The following is a 25,465-nucleotide window of genomic DNA, read 5'->3' on the forward strand; positions in this document are numbered from 1 at the left end:
TTTCTAATTTCACTTGTGATTTCTTTTTTAACCATGAATTATTTAGAAGCATGTTGCTAATTCCCAAATATTTGCAGATCTTCTGGGTATACTTTCTGTTTAATGGAAGTATAGTTGATGTACAGTATTATATAAATTACAGGTGCATAATATAGTGATTCACAACTTTAAAGGTTATGCTCCACTTATAGTTATTATAAAATATTGGCTATATTCCATACGTTGTACAATATATCCTCATAGCTTATTTTATACCTAATAGTTTGTGCCTCTTAATCTCCTACCCTTATGTTGCCCCTCCCCCTTTCCCTCTCCCCACTGGTAACTGCTTTTTGTTCTCTGTATCTGTGAGTCTGCTTCCTTTTTTGTTTTATTCACTAGTTTGCTGTACTTTTTAGATTCCACATATAAGCAATGTCATATGTTATTTCTCTGTCTCTGTCTGACTTATTTCACTTAGTATGATAATCTCTAGGTTCATCCATGTTGTTGCAAATGACAAAATTTCATTCTTCTTTATGGCTGAGTACTATATATAATATATAGTATATATATATACTATATACTATATATATACTATATAGTATATATATACTGTATATATATATCTCATATATATATATATATATATATATATCACATCTTCTTCATCCATTCATCTGTTGATGGATACTTAGGTTGCTTCCATATCTTGGCAGCTATAAATAATGCTGCTATGAAAATTGGGGTGCATGTATCTTTTCAAATTAGTGTTTTTACTTCATTCAGATACATATCCAGAAGTGGAATTGCCAGGTCATATTTTTAATTCTATTTTTAGTTTTTTGAGAAACCTCCCTACTGTTTTCCACAGGGGCTGCACCAATTTACATTCCCACCAACAGTGTACAAGGATTCCCTTGTCTCCACATCCTCATCAACATTTGTTATTTGCGTTCTTTTTGATGACAGGTGTGAGGTGATATCTCATTGTGGTTTTGATTTGCATTTCTCTGGTGATTAGCGATGTTGAGCATCTTTTCATGTGCCTGATGGCCATCTGCATGACCTCTTGGAAAAATGTCTATTCAGGTCTTCTGCCCATTTTTTAATTGGGTTGTTTGTTTCCTTGATGTTGAGTTGTATGAGCTGTTAATATATTTTGGATATTAACTCCTTATCGGTCACATTTGCAAATATTTTCTCCCATTCTATAGGTTGTCTTTCATTTTGTTGATGGTTTCCTTTGCTGTGCAAAAGCTTTTAAGTTCAACTAGGTCCCATTTGTTTATTTTTACTTTTATTTCCTTTGCTTTAGGAGACAGATTCAAAAAATACTGCTGTGATTTATATCCAAAAGTGTTCTGCCTATGTTTTCCCAGTCTTATATTTAGGTCTTTAATCCATTTTGAGTTTATTTTTATATACGGTGTTAGAGAATGTTCTTTTTAAGAAAATTTTTATTGGAGTATAGTTGATTTACAATGTTATGTTAGTTTCAGGTGCACAGCAAAGTGAATTAGTTATACATATGCATATATCCACTCTTTTTTAGATTCTTTTCCCATATAGGCCACTATAGAGTACTGAGTAGAGTTCCCTGTGCTATACAGTAGGTCCTTATTAGTTATCTATTTTATATATAGTAGTGTGTATATGTCAATCCCAATCTCCCAATTTATCCCTCCCTCCCCCTTAACCCCTGATAACCGTAAGTTTGTTTTCTACATCTGTCACTCTATTTCTGTTTTGTAGATAAGTTCATTTGTACCCTTTTTTTAGATTCCACATATAAGTGATATCATATGATATTTGTCTTTCTCTGTCTTATTTCACTCAGTGTGACAATCTCTAGCCATCCTTGCTGCTGCAAGTGGCATTATTTTGTTCTCTTTTATGACTGAGTGATATTCCATCGTATATATGTACCACATCTTCTTTATCCATTCCTCTGTTGATGGACATTTAGGTTGCTTCCATGTCCTGGCTGTTGTAAATAGTGCTTCAGTGAACACTGGGGTGCATGTATCTTTTCGAATTATGGTTTTCTTCTGATATATGCCCAGGAGTGGGATTGCTGGATCATATGGTAGCTCTATTTTTAGTGTTTTAAGGAACCTCCATACTGTTCTCCATAGTAGCTGTACCAATTTATATTCCCACCAACAGTGCAGGAGGGTTTCCTTTTCTCCACACCCTCTCCAGCACTTATTGGTTGTAGAATTTTTGATGATGGCCATTCTGACTGGTATGAGGTGATATTTCGTAGTTTTGATTTGCATTTCTCTAATAATTAGTGATGTTGAGCATCTTTTTATGTGCCTTTTGGCCATCTGTATGTCTTCTTTGGAGAAATGTCTATTTAGATCTTCTGCCCATTTTCTGATTGGTTTGTTTGTTTGTTCAATATTGAGCTGCATGAGCTGTTTGTATATTTTGGAGATTAATCCCTTGTCGGTTGTTTCATTTGCAAATATTTTCTCCCATTCTCAGCGTGTCTTTTCATTTTGTTTATGGTTTTTTGTTTGTTTGTTTGTTTTTTGCTGTGCAAAAGCTTTTAAGTTTAATTAGGTCCCATTTGTTCATTTTTGTTTTTATTTTCATTGCTCTAGGAGGTGGATTGAAAAAGATCTTGCTGCAATCTATGTCAAAGAGTGTTCTGCCTATGTTTTCCTCTAGGAGCTTTATAGTATCCAGCCTTAAGTTTAGGTCTTTAATCCATTTTGAGTTTATTTCTGTATATGGTGTTAGAGAATGTTCTAATTTCATTCATTTATATGTAGCTGTCCTGTTTTCCCAGCACCACTTATTGAAGAGACTGTCTTTTCTCCACTGTATATTCTTGCCTCCTTTGTCGTAGATTAATTGACCCTAAGTGCATGGATTTATTTCTGGGCTTTCTATTCTGTACCGTTGCTCTATGTATCTTCTTTTGTGCCAGCACCATACTGTTTTGATTACTGTAGCTTTGTAGTATAGTCCAAAGTCAGGGAGCATGATTCCTCCAGCTCTGTTCTTCTTTCTCCAGATTGTTTTGGCTATTCAGGGTCTTTTGTGTTTCCATACAAATTTTAAAATTATTTGTTCTCATTCTGTGAAAAATGCCATTGGTATTTTAATAGGGATTGCATTGAATCTGTAGATTGCGTTGGGTAGTATGGTCATTTTAACAATATTCTTCCAATCCAAGAGCACAGTTATCTTTTCATCTGTTTGTGTTGTCATCAATTTCTTTCATCAGTGTCTTATAGTTTTCTGAGTACAGGTCTTTTACCTCCTTAGGTAGGTTAATTCCTAGGTATTTTATTCTTTTTGATGCAATGGTAGGTAAATGGGATTGTTTTCTTAATTTCTCTTTCTGATAGTTTGTGGTTAGTGTATAGAAATGCAACAGATTTCTGTATATTAATTTTGTATCCAGCAACTTAACCCAATTTATTGATGAGCTCTAATTGTTTTCTGATGGCATCTTTAGGATTTTCTATGTATTGTATCATGTCATCTGCAAACAGTGACAGCTTTACAACTTCCTTTCCAATTTGGATTCCTTTTCTTTCTTTTTTTTTAATTAAAAATAATTTATTTATTTGGTTGTGCCGTGTCTTAGTTGCAGCACGTGGGCTCCATAGTTGTGGCATGTGAACTCTTAATTGCAGCATGCATGTAGGATCTAGTTCTCTGACCAGGGATCGAGCCTGGCCCCCCTGCATTGGGAGCACAGAGTCTTATCCGCCAGGGAAGTCTCTATGTCTTTTTTTTTGTCTGATTGCTGTGGCTAGGACTTCCAAAACAATGTTGAATAAAAGTGGCAAGAGTGGGCATCCTAATCTTGTTCCTGATCTTAGAGAAAATGCTTTCAGCTTTTGACCATTGAGTATGATGTTAACTGTGGGTTTGTCATATATGGCCTTTATTATGTTGAGGTATGTTCCCTCTATGCCCACTAATGTTGTATATCACACTGATTGATTTGCAGATATTGCAAAATCCTTGCATCCTGGGACAAATCCCACTTGATCCTGGTGTATGATCCTTTTAATGTAATGTTGGATTCGGTTTGCTGATATTTTATTGAAGATTTTTGCATGTAGGTTCATCAGTGAAATTGGACTGTAATTTTCTTTTTTGTGTGATATATTTATCTGGTTTTGGTATCAGGGTGATGCTGGCCTCACAGAATGAGTTTGGAAGTGTTCCTTCTTCTGCAAATTTTGGGAATACTTTCAGATGGATAGGTGTTAACTCTTCTCTAAATGTTTCATCCAGTTCACCTGTGAAGCCATCTGGTCCTGGACTTTTGTTCGTTCTCCCAGGTGTGTTTTTGTTATTGATTTCTAATTTAATTCTGCTGGGGTCAGAGAACATAAAATATTTTAAAATATATTGAAACTCATTTTGTGGCCCAGAATTAGGTCTGTTTTGGTGTAGATCAAAGTTGGTTGATGTAGGTTTCAAATATTATATATCCTTACTGATTTCTTTGTCTTCTTAATTTATCAGTCAAGAAGAATTATTAGAAGAGTGTTTGTATCTACAACTATGATTGTGGATTTATCTGTTTCTCTATTTTTGTAAATTTTTGCTTCATGTATTTGGAGCTCTATTATTGCCTACTTAGTTACGATTGTTATATATTCTTGATGCATTAACCCTTTTATCATTGTCAAATGATACCAATTTCTGGTAATGCTTATTGTTTTGAAGTCTACTTTGTCTGATATTAGTGTACTTACAACAGCTTTCTTATGCTTTGCAGTTGCATGTATATCTCGTTCCATCCTTTTACTTTCAAGCTAGCTGTGTTTTTATATTTGAAGTGTGTTTCTTGTTAAGGACATATAGTTGGATGTTCATTTTTTGAGTCCATCAACCTCTGTCTTTTAGTTGGAGTGTTTAAGCCATTTATATTTAATAAAATTATTGATATGACTATGTTTAAGTCTACTCTCTTTCTATTTGGTTTAAATTTGTTCCTTCTGTTATTTGTTATAGTCTTCCTTCTTTCTTGTATTCTTTTGGGTTAATTGAGTATTTTTTGTATTCCATTCTATTTCCTCTATTGGATTTTTAGCAATATCTTTTTGTATTATTTTTTTTAGTTGTTGTAAGATTACTATATGCATCCTTATCACATTTTACACAGAAATAATAACAATAAATATATAGTATTCTATAATGTAATTACATTTATATTTATCCTGTTCTTAGTTATATTATTGTCATATATTTTACTTAAAGTATAACAGCCATAATACATTATTATTTTCTGCTTTCAGTATTCAATTGCCTTTAAAAAATTTTTTTTTAATTTCTTTAATTAATTAATTTATGGCTGCACCAGGTCTTAGTTACAGCACGTGGGATCTTCACTGAATCATGTGTGATCTTTCATTGCAGTGTGTGGGCTCTTTGTTGTGGCATGGGGGCTTCTCTCTAGTTGCAGCACACAGGCTTCTCTCTAGTTGTGGCATGCAGGTTTTTCTCTCTCTAGTTGTGGTGCGTGGGCTCTGGAGTGCGTGGGCTCTGTAGTTGTGGTATGTGGGCTCCAGAGTATGTGGGCTCTGTAGTTTATGACACGTGGACCCTCTAGTTGAGGCGTGCGGGCTCAGTAGTTGTGGCGCGCAGGCTTAGTTGCCCTGCAGCATGTGGGCTTTTAGTTCCGTCACCAGGGATCGAACCCATGTCCCTTGCATTGGAAGGCGGATTCTTTACCACTGGACCACCAGGGAAGTCCCACCTTTAAAATTTTTAATGAAAGAAAGAAAAATAACGTTTTATATTTACTACCGATTTAGCATTTCCATTGCTCTTCATTTCTTACCTTAGACCTGAATTTCCATCTTGTATCAACACCCTTCAGCCTGAAAAAAATTCTTAGCACTTTCAGACAGTGAATGTGCTAGCACCAGATTTTCTCAGCTTTTGTTTTTATGAAACTGTTTTTATTTTGCCTTGATTTTTGCAAGGTATTTTTTCTGGACATAAATTTCTACATAAACAGAATTTTCTAAAATTTCAGCACTTTAATGATGTTATTCTTTGATTTTCAGTCCTCCATTGTTTCTTTCTTATTTTAATTTTTAATTTATTTTTTGGCTGCATTGGGTCTTTGCTGCACGCAGGCTTTCTCTAGTTGTGGCAAGAGGGGGCTACTCTTCATTGTGGTGCATGGGCTTCTCTTTGCGGTGGCTTCTCTTGTGGAGCACGGGCTCTAGGCATGCGGGCTTCAGTAGTTGCAGCATGTGGGCTCGGTAGTTGCGGCACATGGGCCCTAGAGTGTGCAGGCTTCAGTAGTTGCGACACGTGGGCTCAGTAGTTGTGGTGCGCGGGCTTCAGGGTGCATGGGCTCAGTAGTTGTGGCTCATGGGCTCTAGAGCACAGGTTTAGTAGTTGTGCTTCATGGGCTTAGTTGCTCCATAGCATGTGGGATCTTCCTGGACCAGGGATTGAACCTGTGTCGCCTGCATTGGCAGGTGGATTCTTAACCATGGTGCCACCAGGGAAGTCCCTCCATTGTTTCTTATTTGAAGCCATCTGTAATTCTTGTTGTTTCCCTGGTCATAATGTGTCTCTTTTCTCTGATTACTTTTAACATTTTTTTTTTTTTTTGCGGTACGCAGGCCTCTCACTGCTGTGGCCTCTCCCATTGCGGACACAGGCTCCGGACACGCAGGCTCAGCGGCCATGGCTCACGGGCCCAGCCGCTCCGCGGCATGTGGGATCTTTCCGGACCGGGGCACGAACCCGTGTCCCCTGCCTCGGCAGGCGGACTCTCAACCGCTGCGCCACCAGGGAAGCCCACTTTTAACATTTTTAAATTTATCTTTTCAGCAATTTGTCTATGGTGTGTTTAGGTGAGGTTTTCTTTAGGAGTTTCACTAATTTTCCTGAATCTATGGGTTGTTGTTTTTGGTCAAACTTCAAATTCTTTTTTCCTGACTCATTCCTCTGGTATTACAATTGCATGTTTCTTAAGAGTCCTTGATTTTGCTCCAAAGGTAATTGAGCCTCTCAGGGTTTTTTTCAGTATATTTTCTGTTTGTGCATCATTTGGGATAAATTTATTGACCTGTCTTCAAGTTCATTGATCCTCATTTCTGTTGTGTTCCAATCTACTATAAAATTTTTTAATCCAATGATTTTTTGACTCAGATATCATATTTTTCAGTTCTAGGATTTCCATTTGTTTTTTTTTTTATAGCTTCTGAATCTCCCCTGAACTTCTCCATCTTTTAATCCATTATATCCATCTTTTCCTCTATACTTTTTTTAATTGACATAAAATTCACAAAACCGAATTACCCATTTTAAAGTGTACAGTTTAGTGGCATTTGGTACATTCACCATGTTGTAAAACCATAACCTCTGTCTACTTCCAAAATATTTGCATCATCCCAAATGAAAAACCTGTAGCCATTAGGCAGTCACTTCCAACGTCCCCCAACACGTAGAAGCCACTAATCTACTATGGATTTGCTTACTGTAGATATTTCATATAAATAGAATCATACAATACGTTACTTTTGCGTCTGGCTTCTTTCATTTAACGTAATGTTTTCAAGGTGCGTCCATGTTATAACATGTATCGGAACTTCATTCCTTTTTATGGCTGTATAATATTCCATTATATTTATATACCCCATTTATCCATTCATCAGTTGATGGAGACTTGGATTGTTTCCAGCTTTTGACTGTTGTGTATAGTGCTGCTATGAATATTTATGTGCAATTTTTTGTTTGAATACTTCTTTAAAAATTTTTTTGTTATATACATAGGAGTGAAATTGCTAGGTCACATGATAACTCTATGTTCAACTTTTTGAGGAACCACCAAATGGTTTTCCACAGCAGCTGCACCATTTTACATTCCCATCAGCAATATATGAGGATTTCAGTTTCTCCACATCCTTGCCAACATTTGTTTTTGACTGTCTTTTTGACTATTGATATCCTAGTGGGTGTGAAGCAGTAGCTCACTTTGATTTGATTTATATTTCCCTAATGATTAATGATGCTGAACCTCTCATGTGCTTATTGACCATTTGTATATTTTCTTTGGAGAAATGTCTATCCAAGTCCTTTGCCTATTTTCAGACTGGGTTGTTTGTCTTTTTGTTTTTGAGTTGTATGAGTTCTTTATATATTTTGGTTGCTAGACCCGTATCAGATATATGATTTGTAAATATGTTCTTCCATTTTGTGTTTTGTCTTTTCACTTTCCTGATAGTGTCCTCTGATGCACAAGAGTTTTAAATTGTGACAAAGTCTAATTTTCTTTTTTTTTCTTTTGTTGCTCATGCTTTCGGTGTTATGTGTAAAAATTCATTGCCAAATCCAAGGTACAAAGATAATATCCCTATCTTTCCTTCTTAGAGTTTTATGGTTTTAGCTCTTATATTTAGGTCACTGATCCATTTTGAGTTAATTTTTGTATATGGTATGAGGCAGGCTTTCAGCTGTAGCATTAATTTATTTATTCAGATTAAATTGGTAGCTGCTAGTGTTTCCTGGGAGGAAAAAAAATGTTTAAACCTTGAGAACTGACATAAGCTCCATCTTCTGCTACAGCTTTGAAGATATCTCAACCCAGCTGAAGAAAGAAGAGCATAAGAGCTCCAAAACCCCTTAGCTTTACATTTGACATCCTCAGCCATCTAACACCAACCTGCTTTTTCAGGTATATCTCTTGCCTTTTCTCTAATTAGATCCTCCAAGCCAAGCAAATTGTCCCTCCCTACCTCAGCCTCAGCAGCCCTTTCTTTTGTAAGTATCTTGCCAGAACTATGTCTATCTCATTGACCACTGTATTTCCAGCATCTGGCGTGATGCATGGCACACATAGTGAAGTCTCTCCTTACACATGAAACAGGTCCTAAAGTCAGCACATAAAATGAAAATCACATGGTTTAAATTACTTTTGATGATGTCTTATGAAGGTGCCACATGGGAGAATGACATCCTTCTCTCAGGAAGTCCAGCATGACCAGCCTTTTTTCCAGTGTGGATTGCAGATCACTGGGTTGTTCTTTTTGTTTGACCCCCAGATTAAGTAGTTGGCTTGCACTAGTAGTTGGCCATACTATGTGAAAAATATATATCTTTAAACAAAAGAATGACACTCAGGAAAGTGAGGTGTTCACACTAGGAGACAGAAAACCAGATTCTTGCATCTTATCTCACAGTAGATTCAAGGTATATATTAATTGAATGTAATGGTAGGAGGATTTGCCCACACTATTTCTCTCCTAGTGTGTATTGCTGAGTTCACGTAAATGAAATATGCCTATGCATGCCAATGTCGTAGACATTCAGAAGTTTCTTTGCATGAGTGACTTAATTAATGCTGTTCTCTCTACTTGAATGTCTTCCTTTTGTCTCTGCCTATCAAAACCCTTTATGTTTTTCAGAGCCCGGCTGATGACCCACTTATCCCCCCAAGAGGCCAATTATTTCACTTATTATGTGTCGCCTCTCCAGAACACAATGCAAAGCACCTTATATGCTTTGCCCTCCTCTAATGCTCACAGCAATCCTATGAAAGAGGAATAATATTCTTCCTGTTTTAAGGATGAGAACATGAGATTTAGAGAAGTTAACTATCTTGCCCAAGGTAGGTGGCATCTACCTTGCTCACTGCTGTCTCTCCAAGAACAGTGTCTGGCATGTAATCCATGTTCAGAAAATACCACTGACTGCATAGAATGACTGTCAGACTCCAAGCCTATACGCTTAGCCCATCCGTCAAGGGCTTTTTGACGTGTTTCAGTTAATGGCCGCAATCATACTCTCGTATTCTATTATCTGCATATTGCTCCTGCCAGTAATATACTGTGGATCTTCATTTGCTTTAAATTTGTGTTACAAAAACTATAGGTATCATAAATGTTATTTCAAACTCCACCCACTCCTGGAGAGTCGGATATGCTTTCCAACTCCTATTCCCTTCTCTTTCCTCATATCTCCCACAAGATATAAGGTCTGTACCATTCAAATCATATTTAACAAAATATTGCTTTTTGTGGCAGAGGCTTGAATACGCACCTCCCCTCCTCTCTTAGCTGCTGACTGAGTAGTATCATTCTGAAGCATTCATTACTGAACCCTAGTCTTGATAAGCTACGTGTCTAGAGATAATTGCTTTTCTGCCAACATGTTCGATACCCTGACAATCTGGACTGAAGGGGATGTTCCTTGCAGGCCTCCTGGTTTCCCTCACATAAGTGTCTTGCTGCCCGTCCTGAAAGAAACTGGTCGAAGGATGATCATGCCTAAGTCTGCCTGGTCAGGTAACTGGCAATTTTGACGCATCAGAAATTTACAAAATGCATTTTACTGCTGATTGAATGTACAAAAGAGAAGGGAGAAGGATGACTTCTTAAATATTGACGTGATCTATTTAGAGCTTCTGATTTATTAATGATGTAGACATGTCTGCTCCCATGGCTTCATGGAACCCTTGGACCATTCTGAAGTTCCAGTGTAGGAGCAACCTTAGCTTTTATTAATCCGAGAAACAGAGACACAACGATAATAATCAACCACAAACTGTCATCTTTTTAAGTAAACAGGCTTATGGTGAGATTTGCAAACACAGAAATCATGGTTAGTTGGGACCGTATAGTAAAAGGATCCAAGTTTCCCTTCAGAAAATTATAAACAGCAAAGTATGTGTATGAATTGGGTAGAAATGACTAAACTAGATTTCTAACAGAATTTTTCATAGGCCATACCAAAGTCATTCCTAGGCAATCAATCATTTTAATTACTGTAGTCAGGAGGAATGAGTGGATAGACAGATTTGGGCATTGTATAATAAGGGGTTACTGCATGCCAAGTCCTTTAAATGTATTAGCTCATTTGATTCTCATAACTCTGGGATGTGGGTACTGTTTTCATTCCCATCTTACAGATGAGGAAATTGAGGCTCACAGATTGTGAATTGTTTGTGATTATAGCCTGTAATGGCAGAGCTGGGATTTGAATTCAGATCCTGTGCTCATTTTACTATACCACACTGCCTCTCAGTGGTACCTATTAACCGCCGATAATAATAGCCAACATTTATTGGTAACTGTAAGAACAGAAGAATGGAAAAGTGGATACACTCCTTCTGCTTTATAAATAATAGTTACCGTTTACTGAGTGCTAGACATGGTGATAGGGGCTTTACATGTAATAACTCATTTAATCATCAAACCGCACTATGAGATAGGCATTATCGATATCTCCATTTTACAGATGAGAGTGGGCAGGTGTCTGGTGGTTAAGTAACTTACCCACAAGAAAGAAAGTTTCAGAGCCAGATTTCAAAGCTGTCTGTCGGATGCTGGAGCTAGAGCCCATATACCACTAGTTCAAGGATCAGCTGATGAGGCTGTTAAAAATCTGGATTCCTTGGCCCCATCCCTGAGAGTCGGATTTGATAGGTCTTTTCCAGCTTTACTGAGGTATAATTAACAAATGTAATATAGTTGGAATAATACAGCCCTTTCAGACTGGCTTCTTTCACTTAGCAATATGCAAACTATAGAGACAATGAAAAGGTCAGTTGATGCCAGGGGTTTGGGAGGAGGGAAGGATGAACAGGTGGAGCCTAGGGGATTTGTAAGGTGGTGACATTATTCTATATGATACTATGATCGTGGATTCATGACATTATGCGTTTGTCAAAATGCATAGAACTGTGCAGCATGAAGACTGAACCTTAATGTAAACTAAAGCCTTCAGTTAATCATGTATCAATATTGGTTTATCAAGTATGACAAATGTACCTCACAGCTCTAAGTAAGATGTGATATCTTTGTTGAATTTATTTCTTTTCTTTGGTGGCTCTTCTATCTGGTAGTATTGGCCTCATAGACCAATTTGCGAAGTGTTCCCTAGGGTGGTGGTCCTATAGCCTTCTTGGTTTCTCCTCCCAACGTGGGACCTACACACTCCCAGTGAACTGGGGCACCGGAGATCAGGACGCAGGATATTCAGGCTGCTGTGCCTGGCTGGGTGTGGAGTGGGACTGTAGACCTCTCTGCCACACTTGCCTAAAATAGCTTTTGTAACACAGAGTTGGGGCCTGCCCCTCCCAGGGAGACACCATAGCCCTAGACTAAGAGTTGAGGGGAGAGGAGTCCCTATTTTCCTGACCGCACCTGCCTGGAGTAGAGCTCTCAGAGTAGATTCTTCCAAAATAGAGCTGGGAGAGGAGGAAGGGCAGAGCAGAGATGGCTCAGATACCACAGAGTCACTGTTCTTACCATGATGTAGTAGATTTCCTTGATTGTATTTTTCTCTACTTGCTATATGCCCTTAGGAAAATTTCCAGAGACTTTCAATTATTTAAAAATTTTTGTCCAGATAAATGGTTGTTTATTGGGGTGTGAGCTGCACTCCTCACTCCACCACTCTGGAAATCTTATATAAGATTTTACCTTCTGTCATGCGAGCAGATTCTCTCTCTTGCTGACATTGATGAAGCAAGCAGCTATGTTGTCAGTTACTCTATGGAAGAGACCTACATTGTCAGTTACCCTCAAGGAACTGAGGGCAGCTCTGACAGAGATATAGCAACAAGAAACTGCCTGTTGATCTGAATTCAGCAGACAACGTGTGAGCTTGGGAATGAGTCTTTCCCCAGCTGAGCCTCAAGATGCAACCACAGCCCTAGCTCATGGCTTGACTGCAGCCTTTGTGAGATCCTGAAGCCGAGGATCAGGATATATATATATAAGGGCATATAGCGAAGCGGCGCCCAGACTCCTGACCCACAGAAACTGTGAGATTGTAAATACCTGTTGTTTTAAACCACTAAGTTTGTGGTCATTTCTTATGCGGTGACAGATAACTAATATGATGGCATAAAATAAAATTGAAATAGTTAGAATATTTAAAAAGAGCCTGTGATATAATACTATGTATGCGTCTTTGTTTCTTTTTTTATAATTTTTTTGGAGTATAGTTGATTTACAGTGTTGTGTTAGTTTCAGGTGTACAGCATAGTGATTCAGTTATACATATACATATATTCGTTCTTTCTCAGTTTCTTTTCCCATACAGGTTATTATAGAATATTGAGTAGAGTTCCCTGTGCTAAACAGTAGGTCCTTCTTGGTTCTCTATTTTATATATAGTAGTGTGTGTACATTAATCCCAAACTCCTAATTTAGTATTTCTTATATGGCAGGTGTGCTAGCAATGAATTCTCCAGTTTTTGTTTATCTGGGAATATTGTTGTTTCACCTTCATGTTTTTAAATTAATTTTTATTGGCATAGAGTTGCTTTACAATGTTGTGTTAGTTTCTACTGTACAGCAAAGTGAATCAGCTACATGTATGCTTCTTTATTAATGCATTAAATAACCAGATCTGGCAATGGGTCTAATATTTGCCATTATTTAAAAGTCGTTATTAGCATTAAATATATTTCAGGGTATCTGCAACAACAATAAGTGAAATAAAGATGTGTGACTGCTTTTGCTGAAAGAGGTACAAGTACTGTTAATACTATGGATTGTTGCCACATTCATACTTGAAAGAACTGCTAAATTTTATTTAGAGGTAAATGAAAATAAATGTTTAAACTATTTTTTTTAATTGAAGTACAGTTGACTTACAATGTTGTGCTAGTTTCTGGTGTACAGCAAAGTGATTCAGTTATACATATATACATACATTCTTTTTCATATTGTTTTCTGTTATGGTTTATTACAGGATATTGAATATAGTTCCCTGTCCTATCCAGTAGGACCTTGTTGTTTATCTATTTTATATGTAGTAGTGTGTATCTGTTAATCCCAAACTCCTAATTTATTCCTCCCCTACCCCCTTTCCCCTTTGGTAAGCATAAGTTTGTTTTCTATGTCTGTGACTCTATTTCTGTTTTGTAACTAAGTTGATTTGTATCATTTTTTTAGATTCCACATATAAGTGATATCAGATGATATTTGTCTTTCTCTGTCTGGTTTACTTCACTTAGTATCATAATCTCTAGTTCCATCCATGTTGCTGCAAATGGCATTATTTTATTCTTTTTCATGGCTGAGTAGTATTCCATTGTATATATGTACCACATCTTCTTTATCCATTCCTCTGTTGATGGATATTCAGGTTGCTTCCATGTCTTGGCTATTGGAAATAGTGCTGCTGTGAACATAGGGGTGCATGTATCTTTTCGAATTAGAGTTTTGTCTGGGTATATGCCCAGGAGTGGGATTGCTGGATCATATGGCAGCTCTATTTTTAGTTTCTTTTAAGGAACCTCTATACTGTTCTCCATAGTGGCTGCACCAATTTACATTCCCACCAACAATGCAGGAGGGTTCCCTTTTCTCCACAACCTTTCCAGCAGAAAATAAAAGTTTAGATTTTCCCTCTGCTAAATTACTCAAGCTCTCTGCATTCTATTCACAAAACTCCCAAGGTTAAAACCCCCTGATATAGACCCATTCTTTGCAAGAGTCCTCTGTCTTCTCTATTCCTGTTTAAGTAGCCTCTCCACCCTGGGTCATTCTGTATCCCAGTGTCCTGTGGGACATGCCATCAAGAGCAAACCTTTCCTAACATGTCAGCTGGAAGTTTTCTCTCTTTTGCCTGAACTTTAAGGGTCTGTGGGTACCAATTAATTGAAATTAATTACAACAAGTGTAATCTCTCAAAATTTTAAATGTACATAACACTTCATCCAGAAATTCTGTTTATAGAATTCATCCTGCAGGTGGACAAAGATAAATATAGAAGGATATTCATTACGATGCTGTTAGTAATGTTACACAAATGTACATCAATAGAAATCTTGTATAAATTACCGTAACCATGCAACTATTTAAAAAAACACAAGGAATTTTATGTACTGCTAACAAATTATCTCCAGGGTTTATTAAGCAAAAGAACAACAACAACACAGATCAGGACAGTAGGTATAGTGTGTTTCCATTTGAATATGCGTAGAAATTTTCTGGAATTATATACGAGAACCATTAATACCGTGTACCCATGGGAAACAGAAATGAGGTCTGAAATTGGAGGGACATGTAATTTTCATTATATACCTATGGTTCCCAAACTGTGCACCAAGTTGCCCTGAGGCACTGGAGGATAATTTAAAAATTTAAGGCAAATAAAGTGATACTAGAAATCTGTTGTACATTGTGAAAACTACTGTCAAGTTAATTCATAGTTTCAACATTATTTTATGATATATTCGTTTCAATGATGTTATATCTTTGCAAATTTGGGTTTTTGGCAGATGCTATGATAAACTACCAAATGACCTTGGTGGGTCATCTAAAAGGTACCCCATTACAATTCAACTTATCTTCATCCTGAACTGACTGGAGAAGCCCTGCTAGTTTTGGTAAAAAGATCTAGACGATATTATCATTACTAAACAAGGAAAACCTTCTCCAAACCCCCAGACTGGAGCAGCTCAGTCTTTCTGGTTCATCCCCTTTGATTAAAAGTGCCTTCACTAGACTGACCAGGTTTCTTCATTGCTCTGTCCTCGGGCAGAAGCACTTCCTCTAAATATATCAAAGCCAACCACAGGAAACCAGGCATCATGGTCTGGCTCTTTTCTTCCCTTGAGAGTTGTGCACGAGCCCTGGTTCCAGAGACTTGACTGAGGTCACCCATTAAGACTGTGGCTCAGCCAGGACTTCAAAGTAGGTTCTCTGGACTAAGTTCAGTGCTTTTTCTATTCCATGTCACCACCTCCAATGTAAGTAAGAGCATGAGGGACTGAAGTTTCATACTTTGACTAACTTTAAACTTAGGAAGTTCAGCAGGTGTAATGTTAGTCTAATTGTGAGACTTCTCTAACCCTCAGTTTCCTCACTTGTTTGATGGGGATGATGATAATATATACCCCACAGGATTTTGTGATGAGTAAGTGAGATAATGTGGATAAAGCACTTGACGTAGGGCCTAGCTCAGGGTAAATTTTCCAGTAAACGTTGACCTTTACTCTTGGCTAAGAGCTTCATCTCTGGAGTCAGTAAGGCATGGTTCGAAGCTCAAGTTCTACCGCTCTTTAGATGTGTGACTTTGAGCTGGTTACTTAATCTCTCTGAGCCTGTTTCCTCATCTGTCTCATAGGATTGTTGTGAGGATGCAGTGAGATCATGCATGTAAAGCAGTGAGTACAGTGCCTTTCATAGAGGAAGTAATCAACATTGGATAGTGTTGCATGATTATTAATGGTGGGGGTACTAAGAGAGATTTGATGTGAGTTCCTTGTCTGGAACAATCTTGATTGTTTAATGGAGAAAGTCTGCCACTAAAGCTTGTGTTTGGGGTCCTCCATATTCGATTTTTCCTCTTCTTCCCTCTTTTTTTTTTTTTTTTTTCGGCCGCACTGCATGGCTTTTGGGATCTTAGTTCCCTGACCAGGGATTGAACCCGGGCCCTCAGCAGTGAGAGTGTGGAGTCCTAACCACTGGACCACCAGGGAAGTCCCCCTCTTCTTCCCTCTTGTACCCTCCATCCAATCCCATTCACATCTCCTTCCTTCATACTCAGATATAAAGGGTCAACAGCATAGAACATTGCTCTCAGTGGGATTTGCATTTTCCAAGGGACCAAAATCCTAAACTGGAAGAAGGAAGCCCTAACGGTGCAAGTCTCAGCCCTGCTTTAGAGAAGGGTTTTTCAATCTCAGCACTCTTAACATTTGGGGCTGGATAGTTGTTGTAGGGGACTTTCCTACGCATTGTAGCATGTTTGATAGCATCTCTGGCTTCAACCCACTGGATGCCAATAGCACAACAACCCCCTTCTTAGTTATGACAGCTAAAAATATCTCTGGACATTGCCAAATGTCCCCTGGGAAGAAAAATTGCCCATAGTTAAGAACTGTTGGTTTAGGGGATTGTGTGGAGGAAGTGAGGCCTTTCAGGATATCTTAAAAAAAAAAATCACACCAGGGGTCATAAGTGTAAATGCCTTCTGGGGCCAGGCAGAGATGGAAATGCAAAAAATCAGAGGAGTATAACACAATAAGGAGTGGTGGGGCTTGTGGCATAAAAAGATCTCTGTGAGCCAAATAAAGCCCATGTGAGGACTGCAATGGGCTGCCAGTTTGGAGTCCCAGATGCAGGCTGTCCCTCAAGATGGCTTATGCGCTCTTATTTTGGGCTAGTGACTCCCCACCCCAGTTTCTGCTCTTTCCCCCCTCCCCTTCCTGCCTTCAAAATAAGGATGTCCCTAAATCATCAAGGCATATTAGGTCATCCTAAAACATAAAAATAATTTTAAATTCCAGTAAAACTTTGAAATGAACAAATTTCCAACACTATTTAGTCATTTGAAACTGCCAATATGTTAAGTGGACAGGACAGTACCACGTAAGAATCGTAAAGGCAGGAAGGAAAATCCACCAAAGAACACCAGAAAGACAGAGGTCAGAATGCTAACAGGGATTGTGTCTGGATGTATTTTTCCTCCTCGTTTTTGCTTTCCCATATTAGACGAAAGGTTAATGTTACACTGGGAAAAGTCAGCACTTGAAAGGAGAGCTGTAGGCCATCCAGTACTTGTCCGGGTAGGGAAGGTGTCATGAAATCAAATCAATGATACAGATTCCAGTGGCTAAGCTAGCCCTCCCCATCCCCGCACTGTCGGAGGTGTCCTGTCTGCTGCATAACCAGAGAACCTGGAGTTCCTCGCATGTGGTTATTAACATTAATAATAATTGGAACACTGATCTCTGACCACCGCGTTCTGTTCTCCAGTTGCTTTCTGCTGCTTCTTAATGACGCGCTTTCGCTTTTTCCCATGTACTCCGCATTATACACATGCTGTACCGCTCTACCTTCCCTCGATTTATGCATGTCTCTAGCAGATGGTTGGGCCAGTCCACCTCCGGTGGTGCTTGTTTAGCATAACAGAGAGCTCAACTCCTGGGGCCGCTCACAGGGTTTATCTTGCATTTCTGGATCCTGGTGGGGTAAACACACAGGGTTAAGGCCAGCACTTGCCATCTCTGACCTACCTTCACAGCAGTTAGGGATGGGTTTTCCTTTTTGCTTTTCAAGAATTGTTTTTCCTCTCTCCCTTTATTCCATCCCCACTCAATCCTTTCCCTTGGGCTCCCCTAGATTTCTATGAGACTTCACATGGTGGCAATGGGGACAAGGAATTTTCCAGAAGCAAAATGCCACGTTGAAAACCCAGGACTGGGAGTCCCTGCCTAACCTCTGTTGTTGGTGACTGAGTCCCGGCGAGGATTGGAGGGTCGCCCCTCACTGGCCCGTTCCTCAACCTTTTCCTTTTTAGAGAAAGGTGTGCTACCTCAACCGTGCAGTCTCCTCAGTGTGGTAGGACTCGAAGCACGTGAAGATATGAGCTATTATAGAAATTGGGATCGACTCAAATAGCACGCTTCCAGTCTCTTGAAGCCTGTGGAGTAGTTCCAGTCACCTCCCAGGAGGTTGGCCTTCTGGCTGCCTCAATTCAGAGCTACACTTCTCCCCATGCTCTTAGCACGTTGATTTGAAACTCCTGCTGGTCTCAGGAGTACTTATGGATGCTTCTTATGGCAAAACAAGCTTTATTTCTTTTCGTCTGATCTGTGTCCTAAGATCTTCTAGGCTTTTATGTGTGAAGGAAAAAAATCTCATGGTAAGGACACCTAAGGAGCTGAAGGTTGTCATTGTTCTAGGATGCTACAAGGTTTGCCTTAACGACTTAAGATGCACACAGCTTGAGATGAGAGAGCTGTAAAGTGCCAGGCTGAAGTTGACTGTAATATGTTATTTCCATGTGGATGGGAAAAATTGCTTTCTAATTCATAAAGTGTATCCCCAGATGCCAGTCATTACGTACTTTTCCAGTTTCAGCTTAAGAGTACTGTGAGTAGTGTATTCACAGAAGGCAGAAAAGGGGAGTTGCTTTCTTCTCACCCCAGGTGAAGAAGGACAAAATGGAACTTTGTGGAGAGGAAGCCAAGAAAACAGTTGGGGTGGTGTGATTGTTGGGGGAGGAGCCTGGATAAATGGTGGTCCCCATATATTTTCAGGACGGCTCTTTTCTCTCCAGAGCTGGAGGAAAATCAATATCTTGTTTTCAGATGGGTAAATGGAGTCGTCTCTTTAAAGTGCCCCGGTCAGTTCACCACACGTCGGGCAGCTGCTGCTTTCCAGGCTGCCCTGCGATTCCCAGGCTAGGAGGATTGACAAGGCAATGATAAACTAACGTGCCCCCTCAGCTCTGGGTGTGCACCATTGTTCCCGCAGCTGAGACCCTCTGCTGCTATTTGCTTTCTCCCACATACATTATTCAACAGCCCAGGAAAAGGCCAAGAACCTCTTTCATTCAGGAATTCTGTATTAAAATAATCAATTTCAAACTGAAGCCGGGAAGGCCAGCTTGCTACAGGGAGAGCCTATTAATAAGCCACCAGTCTTTTCCATTTGCATTGAACTCATGCTGTATTGTGGTAATATGGGATTATTTTTTTTTTCGGTTTCCTCCAAGAAATTAAACATCACATTGGTTCTCCTGCTCTTTCATACGGAGCATGTAGAAGAGCTTCTTCGTTTGATCCCATCATTAATAGAACACCAGAGGCCATATTTGTACCTGCTACTCTGTGCTGGCTAATTCTGATTTTGAAAGTACTTTAAAAAATCCATTAACTCTCCATGAAATGGAGCAGGAAGAAAAGTTTTCAAGTGTTTTGTTTTCCATTCATTGGCCTTACATTTCTTGTCTTGCCTCTCCTGCCCCCTGCCTCTAACCATCCCCCCACATGCAGGCACGCAGATACACACACAGAAGTTGTGCTATTCAAGCACCAAGCCAAAAAACTAGAAACCTTTCATACATAAGTCAGGATAAGTTTTAAGTGCCTTCTTCCAGCACCATGAAGTGCTCTCCCAAATGACTGAGCTTTTCTGGTTTGGTTAATAAAGGGTTAATCAGAAACTCCCTTTTTGTGGCTGGCTTATTGTCAAAATTCTTTCTAAGTTGACATTGGTCTTTTTTCATGCATTTAAACAACTCAGTGACCAAAAGGTAACTATTAATAATCACCCTTATGTAATCAGTTCAACAAACATTTATTGAACACCAATTGTGTATACAGGAAATCCTCAGGGCTTTAACTTGACTCCCCAAGTGTCGTGTGAAATATAGATTCTTAATAGGGTTGCCAGATTTAGCAAATAAAAATACAGGGCAATTAGTTTAATACAAATTTTGGAGCAATAAATAATTGTTTAAGTATGTTTCATGCAATATTTGGGACATACTTATACTAACAATATGCATTGTGTATCTGAAATTCAAATTTAGCTGGAAGTCCTATATTATATCTGGAAGCCCTGCTTTTGAAAGGAATTCTTGACGTGACCTTGAGGGTTTTGATGTTTGCTCTTTTCTACTTCCCCCTCACCTCCAAAGCTTAGAACAGAGAGAAATTGATTCACCAAAGACTTATTTATTAGGGTTCAAATGGATCAAAATTTTACTTTTACATGTAAGGTGAAGCTTTTTCAACCAATTTAGAGGGACCCATTTTTCTTTTTTTTGTTCAACAGGTGGCATAGATTTTTACAAATTTGTTTGATAAAATAAATTATTAGAAGTACTAAACTATTTAAAAGTAATTCTAAAATAACTCATAAAAATAAACACTGCTATCCCAGTAGTAGATTGCTATCATAAAGAAAAGTTACTCAGAATAATTCACTGTCTGTCCTATACTGTGCCAAGGACTGCTAAGCATTAGAGAGACAAAGCAGAGGCGAAGGCATCCGTGAAAGAGCCCAGGGCAGGATACTCGGTGAACAATAGCTACAGTGATCCATCCCGGAGAACAGAGGACTCAGCCTAGATTTGCAAAGTAAGACAACTTAGAACTGCCAAAGCACATGCCTGTTGTCTACAAGGATGAGTTCTGATTAATCCTTTATTAAGGGTGATCTAGGTGCCGAGCGAGCTGAGGCACAGTTACTGCCCTTCAGGAGCTCAAAGTAGGCTCACAAAAGGCGCACATAGCGCATACACGACAGAATAGGTAAGTGTCAAGAGAGCAGATATAACAGCAGCTACGCTTTATTAATAGGTGTGCTATGTGCCAGGCACTGTGCTAAGTGCCTTACGTGCCTTGTTTCCTTTATCCTCATAATATCTTTTTTTAAAATTTAAAAGTTTTATTTTACATTGGAGTATAGTTGATTTACAATGTTGTGTTAGTTTCAGGTGTACAGCAAAGTGCTTCAGTTATACATATACATATATCCATTCTTTTTCAGATTCTTTTCCCATATAGGTCATTACAGAGTATTGAGTAGGGTTCCCTGTGCTATACAGTAGGTCCTTGTTGATTATCTACTTTATATATAGTAGTGTGTTATCCTCATAGTATCCTTTTGAAGTCACCCATGTTCTTCTTTGAGGGTCTCAAAGGTGGGAAAGAACTCTGAAAATTTGATCTTTCAATGCAGCAAGTATATGATTCTCTTTTCTGTACCATTTATCTAATTTGTCTACTCCAATGCTAAGAGTATGTTGATTTCATTAGAGTGTGGTGGCTTTTTAAAGTGTTTGGATATCTGGTGATACAAAATGATAATTTTATTTATTGAGGAAAAAGGTGATTTAATAAATGATAATACATCTAATACCTTTCAAGAAGAAAACTACATTGCATGGGCACTATCTTTCATCATATATTAAAATAAATTACAGATGAAGACTTAAATATAAACAAAATAGTAAAAATTTTGCAGGAAATTCCTGAAGACTACATATATAAGACAGGGGACAAGACTGGATACTCTCAGAATCTGTAAAAGAAAAGATGGGCTTACTGGACAGTATATGAATTAAACACTTCTGTATCACAAAAGAACCATAAACAAAGTCCACAGACAAATAATAGACTTAGCAATTGTTTGTAATGAAAACGACAGACAGAAAGTATAGCTACAATATACAGAGAGCTCTTGCAAATTACATAGAAGGGGACAAATACCCTAAAAGAAAAATCGGCAAAGGATGTGAAGAGACACACCCACACAATAGGAATGCAAAAGGGTAAGCAAACTTATGACAAGATGCTCAAATTCAGTAGTGGTCAAGGAGGCTCAAAGTAAAGTGATAACAGCTTACACCCATCAAACAGGCAAATTTTTTAAAAAGTGATACTACCTCTTCCTGAACAAATATTGAAAGATCCTGCAAAGTGCTTTACTTCAGCAGTCTTGCTCCTGAGAATATGTCCCATGGAAATAAAAGCACAATACACAAAAGTCTATATACAAGCATGTTTATTGCAGCGAACACACGCACACACACAAATGAAAACAGAGAATGTTGTAAATAGTGAGGATGCTTGAATAAGTTGGTAATACATCAAGGCAGTGGAGTATTACACAGAACTCAAAAAGAATGAAAGGGAGCTCTACTGGGGATTTGGAAGGATTTACATGAGAAATTGTTCAGTATGAAAATAAGATGCAAAAAGATGTGCTGAATATTTCATTTTTAAAATAAAATGAAATATGTATTTTAAAGTGTGTGTAATTTGTATATAATTATTTGGCCATGAAGCAAAATACAAAACGATATGTATAGAGTTGTTGGTACAGGTTAGAAGGGTAGAGTAGAGAGGGAGGTGGGGAGTGAAAGATGTGGGGAGAGGAGTGAGTCATGTAAAAAGGGGAAAATACAAAGATTGCACTGAAGAGAACTCCATGTATGTGTGTATTCTTCTTTAAGAAAAATCGAGGAATTTTCTTCTGCAACATCTTTTCTGTGTAGCCCTAAAGGAGGTAATTATTAGGTTTATTGCTGGTGACTGCAGCTGTCAGCATGTGTGTAAGGCAAGCTCCCTTGCTGAGGAAGAACATTCCAACTGCTGTGAAGTGGAACCTTCACTAGAGCGCGGAGACCGTGGTTTTGCCCAAGACCACTAAAACTCAGAGGGTTCGTCAACTTTAAATAATGCTTTTCCAAGTCTAACTCCTAGTTAGCAAGACTCGCTAGCTAAAATGGGAAGCTCTACTGATGTCCCACTCATTGCAGTATAACCCATCTCTGGGTTGCCTCATGAATTATGAAATTGACTTGAGGGTTTTTCCTCTCTGCCTCTGTGCCAAAATTGCTCCGACTCCTAGCAATCTGGTTCCTCAAACTTCCTCTGGCTATCAACATCCCATCTCAGTGATATGCTTCTGGAAACTGTGTGGGCTGTCTTTTAAATAAAACTAAAGTAAGAGAATATACCCTGGAAGAGTTCTACGATATCTCTGCTGCATTTCTAATAAAGGGCTCGCAGTGGTTAATGGGAAACTTCCCACTTCCAGTTCCTACAGCCAAGGAGGAGGCTCATCCCACCAAAAAAGTCAATCCAGTGCAAAGATGTACAATACAGCCTTCTTCATCTCTCCAGGAAAACAAAAAAAGACAAGAGCCTGAGCTGAGGCTTTGGCAGCGGGTGTGGAAAAGACAGTCCGCTTCTCAAAGCCAAGTGAGTATTTTGCAGGGGAACTTAGGTGGTACTATTTATAGAAACAGACAAGTCTGTAGGAAGAGTGGGTTTGGGCTGGTGAGAGGTCCACAGGTGTCCCATGCTAGGCATGGGGATGGTAGAGGTTGAGCAGGGACTTGGAAATTTGAGACTTGAATTTAGGAGAGAGGTAAGGTCTGAGAGAGGTGGAGGAAGGAGAGCCAGGAAAAGATAAAGGTGTTGGTGAGAGGTGAGGGGGGAAGCTGGAAGTAGGAAGGGGCAGGGTCTGTTACCACAGCTATGGTTTCATGAAAGAGCTTGATGGGCACTGGCAAATGCAGCCTGGGAGTGGAGATGTTAAGGGCTCCTGGGAAGCACTTGGAGTAGGCAATTAGAAGTGGTGATCTGATTGATTTGAAAGGCAGATTGGGAAGGTTTAAGGAGTAGTTGGTAAAGAGGCAGAGGAAGTAAATGTAGACCACACTTAAAAGATGTTCTTGGTGGGAGGAGGGAGTGGTAGAAAGAGCCCAAGGTTAAGTGAGAATGATTCGGAGCTAGTAGGAATGTGATCATGTGTAAGGGCGGAGGAAAAGGAGCCCATGAGAAGGGAGAGAACAGAGCTTTCAAAAGAAGATAGTTAGTGATGACCCTTGAAAAAGGTGGGGGTCAGGGGCGCTGCCCCCCCACGCAGTCGAAAATCCACTTTACAGTGGACCCTCCTATCTGTGGTTCTGCACCTACAGAGCCAACCAACCGTAGATCGTGTGGTACTGTAGGATGTGTTCATGGAAAAAAGTCCGTGTATACGTGGACCTGCACAGTTCAAACCCATACTATTCAAGAGTCAACTGTAATTGACCTTGGCGACAATGGAAGTGAACCTAGGACAGGAGAAGGAATACAGGTTTCTTTAAGACTTGAAGGAAAGAGAGGAAGAAGGGGATGAGTAGGTGGGTGGATAGATGGATGGATGCAGAGAAAAACATTGAAATTATGTTTGTGATTGTTTTAAATTATAAACATAATACATGTCTGTTTTAAAGAAGTTGGAAAGTGCAGAAAGTTAAAAAGAAGATAAAAGTAACCTGTAGTCCCATCACTCAGGGATAACATTTGGTTATCTTTCCATCTATATTTTTTTCTATGCAAATATTTACTTTTATCTTAAAAATGGGGATCATAGGACTTCCCTGGTGGCGCAGTGGTTAAGAATCCACCTGCCAATGCAGGGGACACAGGTTTGAGCCCTGGTCCAGGAAGATCCCACATGCTGTGGAGCAACTAAGCCCATGCGCCACAACTACTAAGCCTGCGCACCTAGAGCCCGTGCTCCGCAACAAGAGAAGCCACAGCAATGAGAAGCACGTGCACCACAACGAAGAGTAGCCCCCGCTTGCTGCAACTAGAGAAAGCCCATGCGCAGCAACGAAGACCCAACGCAGCCAAAAATAAATAAATTAAAATAAATAAATTTTAAAAAATTGGGATCATAGTGTATAAATTTGAATGCCCTCTCTTTGATTTTTGCTTAATGTTTTTGAGCATTTCCCCATTCCCATAGATATTCTTGGAAAACCCCACTATTAATCTGCACAATTGAAAGACACATTTGTCTAACTAATTTTGTCTTAGTGAGCAGTCCTGTGCTACGCGGTTTGTCAACATTATAAACACTAGTATTCTTAGGAAGGATTCCCAGAAGATAAATTAGCAAATAAAATTGTGAATTAAAAACATTCGATAGATTGCTTCCCAGGAAAGGTGTATCAGTGTAAACTCCCAGCAGGAGGATTCAGTGTCACTGTTTCATCTCATCCTCCCCAAATGTGGACATTATAATAAAACACACACAAAAATGTCTTGTTATAATGAAACACACAAAACAGTCTTTCTAATTACTAAGCCAAAAACATTTTAATTTGTATTTCTATTATTACATATAGTGTTTAGCATTTAAGTATCTTGATTAGGCTTTGTGTTTCATTTGTGTAGCATCTATTTATGGTCTTTTCCATTTTTTTTCTATTGGGTTGTACATTTTCC

General features: G+C 38.9%; 1 long non-coding RNA gene across 1 annotated transcript in view; it reads left to right on the forward strand.

The window, feature by feature from the left end:
• The first annotated feature begins 8,339 nt into the window (after positions 1 to 8,339).
• LOC307180858 overlaps positions 8,340 to 25,465 on the forward strand; it is a 51,181-nt gene continuing 34,055 nt past the window's right edge. The window contains exons 1-3 of the long non-coding RNA XR_013825795.1: positions 8,340 to 8,656; positions 9,387 to 9,589; positions 10,177 to 10,265. This is a non-coding gene — a long non-coding RNA (uncharacterized lncRNA). The remainder of the gene's footprint in view (positions 8,657 to 9,386; positions 9,590 to 10,176; positions 10,266 to 25,465) is intronic.

Source organism: Stenella coeruleoalba, assembly GCF_951394435.1.
Source record: "Stenella coeruleoalba genome assembly, chromosome: X".
NCBI classification, from domain to species: domain Eukaryota; kingdom Metazoa; phylum Chordata; class Mammalia; order Artiodactyla; family Delphinidae; genus Stenella; species Stenella coeruleoalba.